This window comes from Podarcis melisellensis (genome assembly GCF_964234715.1).
Source record: "Podarcis melisellensis genome assembly, chromosome: 15".
Taxonomy (NCBI): domain Eukaryota; kingdom Metazoa; phylum Chordata; class Lepidosauria; order Squamata; family Lacertidae; genus Podarcis; species Podarcis melisellensis.
In genome coordinates this window covers 23,023,335-23,035,595 of record NC_138532.1, presented here as the reverse complement: position 1 = coordinate 23,035,595, position 12,261 = coordinate 23,023,335, and positions in this window count along the sequence as shown.

Sequence of the window (12,261 nt, the reverse complement as noted above, 5' to 3'; positions counted from 1 at the left end):
AAATTTAGACAATTTAGTTTCGCCTGTTCTTTGAGTGGCATCCCTGGTCATTTCATTAAAAGAAATTTTAAAAAATCCAAGTTCTGCCTCGAGTATGAGAAGCCTTCTTCCAAAAAACAAAACAGAAAACACATCTTTGTAGGTATCACTCCATTTCCATCCCAGGGGTGGTCTTCAAAGCAAAACTGAAATATCTCCTCCTCCTCCTCTTCTTCTTCTTCTTCTTCTTCTTCTTCTTCTTCTTCTTCTTCTTCTTCTTCTTCTTCTTCTTCTTCCCCCTCCTGTTAGCAGCTGCGTGGTTTTAAGTGGTTGCGAAAGGAACAATAAAATGAAAGGCAAAACCGGCATTTTGAAAACTTGGCACGAGAAAGAGGTTTGGACTAGCAGCCAAGAATCCTGCTGGGGCATAGAGAGAATAGCATTTGCAAAAGCACCAAGAATAAGCATTTCTGCCGCTCTCCTTCCCCCCCGTGATTTTCCTATTTTCCTATTTTTTCTCTCTCTCTCTCTTTTTGGGTAACAATCTCAGCAGCCGGAGCAATTATTCCTCCATCCATGTTAAAAGTTACAGTGGAGAATTGATGAGCCTTTGTGGAAACAGGTAACGCTTCTCTAAATCTTATTACTTTTTCTCAAATGCATCTACATTGTGTTATCCACTGTCCCTAGTACAATGTTGGTAGCTACCCAATATGTGATATGTTTACTGCAGTTGTGCCCTTCCCCTTGCTTATTTGGGCAATATTCAAATTAGCACCATCCCCCTGCCCCACCCATTGTCTTCAAGGATGCAGGAAAGCAATGCTATTTTGTACTTTCTTAAAGTTAGCACCTTATCCTGGAGGTGAGTCCAGGTGAGACATGTGTATGTGTGTGATGATATAGACAACTGGCTTCTGTTTTATAATATCACCTGTCTCTAGGGGGATTCCTCTTGCTTCACATCACAAACACTGCTCATCAACAACTCTTTCAAAAGCCCAGCATATTGGTTAATATGAACCCAATATAAAAGGATATATTTTTTTTTAAATCAGTGGAACTTCATCCTGACCCCCTGAATTCATTTGTCAAAGATTTGGGCCCAATAAGATGGGGACATCTATTCACTAAGAATTTCCCCAACGTGTTGACGAATCGTTAACACACCTTTTGTTCCAGTTCTGGGCCTCCCCCAGCAACAGTTCTATATTTTTTTTCTTGGTCCCATTCTGCCCTCTTCACAATAAGTTCTGCGAAATACAATAAGTTCTGGAAGAATAAATTTTTGACCACTGACGCAAGTGTTTCAAAAAGCCCCGAATGTCTTCACAACATTGGTCTGGTTGAAACACAAAATGGTTGCAAACGGGTTTTATTTTGCATGCAAACTATATCACCAGTACACCTGCAGAAAGGTCCACCCTATCTTAGATTCCACCATTCCAGAAAAGGAAGGGAAAACGACACTCCTCTGAAAAGCACAGAATGGGGTCCTCCACCTACCAGTCACACCCTGCGTGGTGATGTCATGGAGCCTGTTGGATCAGGCCAATGGCCCTTCTAGTCCAGCATCCTGTTCTCACAACGACCAACCAGATGCCTGTGGGAAACCCTCAAGCAGAATCTGAGCATGATAGCACTAGCATCTCCTGTGGCTTCCAGCAACTGGTACTCAGAAGCATCGCTGCTTTCAACCGCAGGGGCAGAGCATCGCCATCAGGACTAGTAGCCATGGGTAGCCTTCTGCTCCATGACTTCATTCAATCCTTTTTTTAAAAAGCCATTCGGTTTGGTGGCCATCACTGCCTCCTGTGGGAGCCAGTTCCCTAGTTTAATCTATGGAATGATGAAGTTGTGAAGATGCCAAGGAGATTATGTGAAGTTGATGTGGGGATGTTGCAGAGGGGTCGTGGAAATGCCTCCCACTCCACAGCAGCTGGACACAGGAGGAATCAATTCACTAACTGGCATCACCCACCAGTATGATCCTCTGACACCCCACACCCCAATATGTCAGATTATTTATTATTATTATTTATTTGAAAATATAGTCCATTGTCTTATTTTTAAAAAAACAAACAAACAAAGCACTTTATAACAAAAGTACGTAAAACCACACAGTAAAAACATATGTAAAAGATAGAATGATTCCACATTCTCTCTTTGCTGCAAGAGCCACTGTGGTCCACATAGTAAGACACCAGCAATCGAGAACCAGAGGTATTCCTGCAGACAAAGCTTCACTTCCCCTGATTCCCCCCCCCCCACTGCTCACAAGTACTGGTCTTTTGGGGGAGAGGTCATGTAAAGCTGCATCCAGACAAGACCATTGGGAGAAGGCACAGCCCCCGTTGGGAGAAAGGTTCAAGGGTCACTGAGCGAGGAAGAGTCTCTCTCTTTCTGTGGAGCAGGGATGGAAAAGGTCCAGGAGAGGCAATGAGGGAAGCCACAGCCACCACAGCAGCAAAAGTACCAATGCTTCCAGTGAAGTGCTTTGTCTTTGTCAGTAGAGAGCTAGGATACATGGGAGAGTAAGTCTTAGATGAGAGACACTCCCAACAATACAATTTGGGCAAGATACGGGATGTTCACATACAGCAAAGGAGTGGAAGAGACACAGGAGACAACTGCGGCAGATACCCTGTGTAGCATGGCTACAGGATGCTCTGTCCAGTTGTTCAAGTGGGGCAGGGGTTGCTGTTTATAGCTGGACTTCCAAGGCAAAGCAAAAGAGGTCAAGTTCCTCTTTGTATTCTGGAGACAGGGTGTTTGGTGCAAAGCACTTCCTTTTTATTTTTATTTTAATACAATTTATTAATTTTCTGATAAGAAAAACATCACAAACAAAAAATCAAACCATAATTCTTAATTCAACTATACAGTGGTACCTTGGTTTAAGAACAGCCCTGTTTACAAACTATTCGGTTTACGAACTCCGCAAAACCAGAAGTAGTGTCCTGGTTTGCGAACTTTACCTCGGTCTATGAATGGAAGCCGAACGGTGGAAGGACACCGGTGGCCAGAGGCCTCATTAGGGAAAGTGCGCCTCGGTTTAAGAACGGTTTCAGTTTAAGAACAGACTTCCAGAATGGATTAAGTTCGTAAACCGAGGTACCACTGTATATACAAATCATAACCTCACCATACCCTGGGATTTCAAAAATCCCTTGACTTCTCTCCACCCCCCCTCTTGGTTCCATTGTTTCGTGCTTATTCATGCACATCTATAACACTTTATATTCTTAACAATCCATTTTTGAAACCTTATTCATGTTATTGCAAGTGACTTTTAAAAGTTCTACTAATGTAAAGATCTATACACAAAGCTTGAAAAATATGCATTAAACATTTCCCCTTTTTTTGAAATCAATGTCCTCTTTCTTTCATGAATTTCAAATTATCTAAATTGTCCTGCATAGTTCATTGACTTATTTTGCCAATCTTCTTTGGCGGTGGCTTCTTCCTTCTGTAGGGGTAGGCTGGTCATGGCCTGGTAACCACTCTCAAGTGCAGGGACAAAGTCTTTAGCTAAAGCACTTCCTTTTCCCATTCTCCCTCTTTCCTATCATCAGAGTTATCCCTCATAGTGTTCTAGGCATGCACAGGATGAGGTCAGACTGATATAGCCCCATGCTATATTTGCATTGTCTGAGTCAGAGTCTCCCTTGGTTGAGTTTATTTACTGATGGTGGCATGCCGTGATTGGGTGCTGATTAATGCTGAGTCCTGTACTCTGTCATGGCAGAGCAAGAGGCAGTGGGGAGCAGTGGTTTGTTTTTTCCTCCAAGTCTTGTTGAACTAGGTTGGTTCTCCCAGTTCTCCCCCATCATTTAGGGATGCATTAATTTTCTGGTGGGTTAGAGGATTTGTGACATCAGTTTGCTCCTCCCTTGTTCCACACACACCTCTGCCACACTAGCAGAGTTGTGTGAGCATAGCAGGTCCATTGGTGTAGCGCTGCAGTGGCAAAACTGCATGGTTGCAGTGGCATATTCTGTGTGCTGGTGGCGTATCTCACATTTTGCCAGAGAAGGGGGCTTCTGCCATAGCTCATTGCCGAACAGTCCTCGTCCTGGTGTAGGATAGTGGCAAATTCAGAAGTGCAGGGTCCCTTCATGATAGTCACACAGCCTTTCGCAGTCCGGCCCCTTCTAAGATTATATAACAATAATGATGATGTTAATAATAATAAGAAGAAGGGATACATTGCAACCATCAGTGCAGATCTCCATGTGTTGCTTTTCAGCTAGATCTATTTTCTGTGGACGTACATGGGCCAATGATTTGGAGTGCACCAGCCACTTCTTTCAGAGTGATTTATGCTGTGTTTTCTGTGGAGTCCTATTTTATGTAACATAACATGTCCCCTTTGTCTGGAAACTGGCGTGCCTTGTGTTTTCAGTGTGCCGAAATGCTTATCTTTGGAGCATTCAGTGTCTAAAAAGCTCCCATTTCATGCTGACTGAGCAATTCTAGGATACTCTAGATGGGGGACCATGCCGGGATCCTGCTGGAGAAACGGCAGCAGGTCTTTGAACACCCCCATGACCCCTAACCCCTACTTCTGGGTGTTTCAGACTCCAACTCCCATCAATTCCACCCAGCATGGCCAGTGGTCAGGGATGATGGGAGTTGTAGTCTGACAACATGTGGAAGGTCCATGGGTCAGGAAAGTTGCTGTAGCCCTTCTGCTGCCATAACTGTAGCATGTATAGGATTGCACTCGCAGTCTGCCATATCTGGATCAAAGGTTACTTCTTTAATGAAGGCTACCTTCAAAAGTATTATGAACTCTGCTTGCTCCATTTCATTTCCAACCATCCTTCCTTTGTCCTCAAGATATTTCAAAGCTAATTGCAGCGCGTGTGTGTTTAATTTCATCAATGGGCATTACAGTCGCAGTGAGGAAGGGTTTCATACCACCATGAACCCCTGGTGGTTGTTGTTGTTGTTTTTACACCCAGCACCTGACATGGATGCAAAGTATACACAGCCCATCTCCACCCATTTCTAACTAAATTGCTCATGTTTAAGCCATTTCACTGAGCATTTTGGAGCGGCCTTCAGCAGCATCTTCTATCTTTCGTGAATAGGGTTTGCTGCTGTGTTTTGCCCCTCAATTTGTTTGTCTTTCCTACAAGTAGAGGATTTTACGAGCTGTAGACATTCCCCCCCTCTAAAAAAAAAAAAATGGTTTGTGGCTCTGTGATAAAAGACAAAGGGAAGATTAATTTGGTTTATGATTGGCTGGGCGAAAGGGTCACATGATCTTCTTAACTAATGTGGCTTCCCAGCCGTTTCTCTCCGGCATCTCGATGCCTCCCTCCTTCCGTATCGACCCATTACATCAGTTCTTCCAAAGCAATCCCCCTGCTGCCTATTTATAAAATGCTTAGGAGCATAGCTTGGCCTCCCCACCCCCTCCCTCACACCCCCCCCTGCAAAAGCCACGAAATAACAGGTAGCGTTGATGCTATCTTTGCAACTGTGCAAGCCTTCCTCCAGTATTTGCAGATGGCTCTGTGGTTTTGCTTTCAAGCAAAATAAATGCAAGGTGTTCCTGCAAAAAAAGCCTCCTCAAATAAAAATTCTCCTCTTTTGTTCGGGGGGGGGGGGCAAGCTGTAAACAGAGAATGAGCTTCCCAGGTGAGAAAAAGGCCAAACGTCACCCTGTGACAACTCAAAAATGAATTTTATGAAGGGACACCTGAGTTTTTGTGAGGAAGAATCATGAACAAGATCTCTCCCCCCACTTGGTGCTTTTAAAGTGCCTCATAGGTAGTATGAGGGCAGGAATTGATTCAGATCAGGACAACAATGCTGAGGGAACACCCCGCCCCTTGAAATCTCTTCCCTCCCTGCATTTGCCCCTGCCCATGGCTCTTGCGCATAGGGCTGCTGTCCTGTGGCGTGTCACATGGTGCGGGATTGCCACACTCACCATCTCTAAACACTGGTCATGCTGGCTGGGGCTGATGGGAGCTGGAAAGCCACTGGCTAACCACCTGAACTCTCCTGTAGGCATGCAAAAATCCTGGCCGAGCTGTTTGCTAAGTGTGTTGGAGCAAACTACAGTTCCCAGGACCTTTTGAGGGGGAGCCATGTGTCAAATGCACTTTAAATCTAGGCCATGGGTGTGACCTCAGTGTATATAGCAAGGGTAGGAACCTCAGGCCTCCAAGCACTTTCCTTTCCCGCCTCAGGCCTTTCATGAGGCCATGCCCCCTTGAAAGACCTCAGGTGTCACCAGCCCTGCTCCCCCTCCACCCTCCTCGAGTGATTTTGCTGAGCTGGAATATATACCCTTGAAAATATATACCTATAAGGCTTCACATTTGCCTGGATAGAAAGGTGGAGGGTGCACACAGAAATACCTGGTTATTAAAAAAAAAAAAATTATTAAATGTACAAAAGTACAGTCCAATACATATTTTAAAAAATATTTTATATTATTGACTTCCCACCCCATTTTCTGTGATGTTTTTCTTATCCCCCCCCTTTGCTGCATCCTCTCTTCTGTATTTTTTAACACAATAATCTTTAATTGCTCTCTTGCAATTCTCTAGTTCACAGAATCTGTTCGCAGATTCTTCATGTTATAGTATTTCTTCAAATAATCCAAAAAAGGCTTCCATTATTTCTTTCTTTTTTAAAAAAAGTCATCATCAGATTCTCTTATTATAGCTGTTAGCTTTGCTGTTTCAACATAGTCCATTTGTCTATGAGTTTTGTATGGCTGGAATCTAGCCTTCTGAGCACAGGGAGGAGTCACAGGCATGGCTCCACCCACTGCTTGCCTCCAGCCCCTCCCACCACTGGCACACGCCCCCTGGAAGGTTGCCCATGAGAGAATGTGGCCCTCAGGCTGAGAACAATCCTCTACCCCAGGTGTCTAGGCTGGCAGCCTAAATCTTGCCAATTGCCACTGTCTAATTCACTAGCTTGCTTTCTCATGCAGTTTTATGTGGCTGCCTTAATTGTGTTGATGCCTTAATTGTGCAAACTGTCTTGGAACCAATTGCATTGATGGGCAGTATAAAAAATGTTTCAAATGAGCAAATAAAGAAATGTGATGTATTGTTAGGAGGATTGAACCTGCTGAGGGCTTCCAGGAGGCCTGGAATGTTGAGTGTCAGCTGGGAAAGAAAATAGCTAGAGGTGGTAGTGGATGGAATGGAGTAGTCTAAAGGAGGGCATGGCTGGCTGCAACCCTGATCAGAGAACATTTGCTCTGCTGTACTGTAAACCCCATTTTTCATGCCTAGCAGCCACTGGACACTGCAGGAAGTAACCAAGGAGGGCTGGGTTCATGTACGCATATTCATTCCTTGATGTGCATCATCAAGTGAATATGTGAACAGGCCATTGCAAATGTAATTCCACAGACCCAGCTTTCCAAGACCTCAAATATTTTCCATTTCTTCCCCCATGGCATCATGTCTTCAGTCCATACATTCAGCCCCCAGCCATTGAGCAGGGATAAACTGAATATAATCTAGGCATGGATAAAGGTACTAGGAAAGGAGCAAACATTCTGCCTCTTTTTTATTCTTATTTTTGGTGGGAATTGTTTTAGTTACTAGAATACATTTTGGAGATTTGCCACATCTTTGAGACCTGTTTTGGGGTGGAGATCAACAATCCTTTCCTGGTGTAGATTCCAGTATTTGAAAATCAGCTGGGTTTTTCTTTGTTTTTATTGTCTTAAGTGCCTTTGTGAAAATGTTGAGAGTGAACTTTTCCCATTTCTAACAGCCTTGTGTTTTCACTTCCAGAAATGGCTTATTTCTCTTTAATATTATAAGAAGACCTTCCTGCCAGTTGCCACAAACCCGTAGATCCGAACTTGTGCTCCTATCCTACACAAGCTTGTATCTATAGGTATGTGTCTGCTTGGCCAATGCACAAAACGTGGATTTTAAAAATAACAATAAATGTTTAATGCTTTTCAATATGGGAATAACTAGATTGGCCTAACTGCCTCACTTGTCTTCCCCCTTCCCTTCCACTCAGGAGCACTGAAATTAGCCATACAAATCTTGCTGCACAATTAAAATGCCATCCTGGTTATGCTTCATACAGCACCTTCATGACAAGGTGTGCAACGTAATGAATGCAGGAGGGCTGGCTTATATACTGTTGCACTATTGGTCCATCTAGCTCTGCATTGTCTGTTCTGATTGGCAGAGGTGCTTCTGATGCCCCATTTTGTCCCAGTGGACCATTTCCCACTGGGATGCACCCAAAAAATGCATGCTGGTTTCATACCAGTTTTAAACTGTCATGGCTCCCCTGCAAAAGATCTTGGGAGCTGTAATTTGAGGGCCTCACCCAGCTTACAAAAGAGCAACCAGGAGCTCATGTCAAGCTCCAAATTGTTCCTTTGTAGCTACATTTCTACCTGCACCATACACGATATCACATACGGCATGGGACAGGTGGGAGTAGTTTGGGGGAGAAACAGCTTTGTGGGCCAAATTGGGGACCTGTCTTAACACAACAATGAAGGACAGAACCTTGCCATGTTTCTTTTAATTGGAAGCTAGTGAAGTTCTCAGGATGCTGCCACTATCTGCTTATTTGGCTTGCACGGAGTCGTGGAACGCATGTGGTTCTTGATCTCACTGTCTATGGCATGTGTATGTTTGTTCTTCTCTACATGTGGGAGTTGACTTGGATTATGATGGAAGACTTCAAAGGGCCTAAGTCTCCCCCTGCCCCACTTTGAGCTGTTATTTAGCTACCATCATGTGGTAGATTTATCTTGCGATATTATTTTTGCTTGTAGCATTCAAATCCACAGGTGTTTCTCAGGACTGGAGCAAAGCAGCTGACTGCTTTTGCCTTCCTTCATCCTTGCTTTCCAAGCAAATTTCACAGGTTGACTCCCCCCCCTCCCCATTCCCAATTTTATTTATAATGCTGATGTACTGTAATGCTAATAGGCTTCACTATTTCATTGAAGTCTGCTTGCAATTGGACAGGAAGTTCTATTCTATTCCTTTCTTAGCAAAGGATTTGCTATGGATGATGAGCTTAGAAGGGTTTCTCAATTAATGTCTTCAGACAGCTTCAGAACCAAACTTTTGCAGCGCTTTCATGCTTGATTTCTGTGTTGATGCTTGCTTGCCTTGAATGATGTCAGTGGTGTTTGACAACACCTGTACTAATTAGGGATAACACCCTAGAATGCAAAGCTGATGGAGGACTAGGTAGAAAAAAGAGGTATTCTTTGGATTATTATTTTTTTAATAGTAAGACTTGGTTCCTACAAGAATGATATATGGACATGAGCAAAAACTGCTTTTGAAAAACAAGAGTAATGAGCAGGAGAATGAAATAAGCTGCCTTATCCAGAATCACCCCAAAAGAGCATATGTCTCAAGGTGCTGAAAAAGTATAAAATCAGTTGCAAAACAGTTCAACACACTTGAACCTTCTTCAGTGGCTAAACTGAAAAGTGACCTGCAGAGATGTCTGTTAGATATAGCCCCCAATATATTTATCTGGGCTGGCCATTTTCCAGTTTAACCCCTGAAGAAAGCCTTTTAAACAATGATTGTCCAAAGTGTGTTAAGCTGCTTTGAAAATAAATCCCAAATTGTTTTTACAGCATCTTGAGAGACATGTTCTTTTGTTTTGGGGTTTATTTTGGATGCTCTCTGGGATCCAGAATCACACTGTTGGTCTGCCTAGTCAATTTGGTCTACCCTGACCAAGCTAGGGATGGATGAATCTGTCACATTTTTTCATTTTTACAATATTAAGCTCAGTTCTCTAATGCATGACAATGTGCATGCCTTTCACCAAACATACACCTTTCTGTATGCAACCTTGCATAATATGCAAAATTTTTGAAAGCATTTTCTCCTAACGTAATACATTTTAAACACATTCACTAATATAAGCATTTTTGTGAGCATGCTTCCTTACTGCACACATTTTCATGCACATTTTTTGATGGAGAACTGCATTACAAAATTTGGAGAAGTGCAAATTTAGAAGGATAGCTGTGTTTCAATTTGCATACTGTTTGGGGCAGAATTGCAAACCAGGATGTGAACTGGATGAATTTGTCCCTGTCCTTACTCCCAGCCTTAATATTTTATAGCCTTTTAACTGGAAATAGTGAGAAGCAAATCTAAGACCAAAGGCATGCAAAACATGTGGTTTAGCACTAAGCTATGACCCTTTCCCCAGAAAACTCATGGCCCCCTGCTCCCAAGACTCACACCACTTTTGCTCCCTCTTTTGCCATCCTGGAGCACTGCTTCAGCCACACACATGTAAGCAGCAAGTGGGCCACACATAACCTGAATCCACTGTCAGCTGGATGAAGCCAAGCTTTTCATGTGTTCTGTGAATTTTGGTCATTGTTGACCATGATTTTATGAAACCTACAAAGGCTGCAGAAGAAGCCCTAGCCAGGTAGAGCTACTTCTGTGTTACACATGGGATTGATTTGAATCCGGCATGCAACCACACTCTAGGAAAGTTGGGGTCAGGGCCCCAGACACAGAGGCACAGCTGAGCCAAACAGAAGGAGCACTGCTTCAGATTCCTCCTGCATGGTTGTGGCTGTGAGTGCTCTTCCTCCTTGAGCACTGCAGTGAAAGACTGGGTATGAACAGTGTTTGCTTGGTCTGCTATATGTATCCAGGCTGTGATTTTGTAAGGTGAGAGTGTGCATGAGTGTTTGGCCATGGTTGGTGTGGAGTGCCTGGCTATTCTCAGCAGGTAAGCTTACCTGAGAATGAGCACTGCACTTGTGTCTGCAGGACACTGCTCCCTGCTGTTAGGAAGTGAAGAGTGCTAGAGCAGTCCAGCCCAGACGTATATCAAAGAGGGTGGGAAAGATGGTGGTGACAGCAGCCGTCATACATTACAGCTTGTGTTCTCCCCACCCCCTTGCTTAAGTTTGTGGGGTGCCCCAGCCTCTCTAGTTGTTGGAGTGAAGTTGGATTGAGGGTTTGCCTCTGAAGTCTAAAGGTAAGGGACCTGTTAAAGTTTTGAGCAGTGAAGTGTTAGCAAAGCGTCTAAGCTCCTCCATATGTTCTAGTCTTGGGGTGTTCTGCGCAAAGTGTTCTCTCTGTGTGTGCAGAGAACCCTTTCTCCCTCTTTCCCATCACAAAAGTTTTCACCTGGTGAGTTGTATGTAGGGATGTGGGAGAAATTCAGTTCAGCACAATATTTAGAGGTTGAGCTTGCTGAATTTGCACTTCCTGAAACAACCCAGGTCTAACCCAGGACTTCCCAAACCTGGGTCTCTAGCTGTTTTTGGATTATAATTCCCATAATCCCTGACCTGCTAGCTAGAGATGATGGGAGTTGTAGTCCAAAAAACAAAAAACAAAACAGCTAGAGACCCAAGTTTGGGAAACCCTGGTTAACCAAACAGCAGCAGTCATTCAAAATTCACACTTCTCTGAATTTTGCAATACAGATCTCCAGCTAAGTAATGTGTACAAAAATGCATTTACTAGAGTAAAAATGCACATGTTGGTAAAAAAAAAGGTATAGAAAAAAGCAACCCTATTAGGTAAAATTGCTTGCAAAAATGTGTATTTGTCAAAATTGCATTTAAAAGTTGCATGTTAAGAAAATAAGAATGTAAGAAGAGCCTACTGGATCAAGTCTGTGGCCCATCTAGTGCAGCATCATATTCTCAGTTTCCAATCAGATGCCTGTGGGAAATCCACAAGCAAGACCCAAGCAACCTGCCCTACTGTGGTTTCTAGCAACTGATATTCAGCAGCAGAGAATAGTCATCCAATATTAGCAAAAAAGAAAAAAGAGAGAGAAAGAGAGAAAGAGAGAAAGAGAGAGAGAGAGAGAGAGAGAGAGAGAGAGAGAGAGAAAGAAAGAAAGAAAGAAAGAAAGAAAGAAAGAAAGAAAGAAAGAAAGAAAGAAAGAAAGAAAGAAATCCCCAGGAAAATGCTGGTAAATTTTATGAGAACCCAACAAAAGAAATTTGGAGAAGTGAACCTAAGACTTGGAAAAGGGAAAAATAAAATTAAAAACCTGAAATTTGGGATTTGCCCATGTATAATTCTGTGCTCAACACAGGGCTGGAAAGATACAGTCAAACCTTGGAACTCAAATGTATTCCATCCCAGAAGATCGTTTGACTTCTGAAATGTTTGACTTCTGATGCACGGCTTCCGATTGGTTGCAAGAGCTTCTTGCACTCAAGCAGAAGTCGCACCAGACGTTCGAGTTCTGAGGAACACTTACTTCCGGGTTTTCAGTGTTCGGGAACTGAAATATTCGGCAACGGAG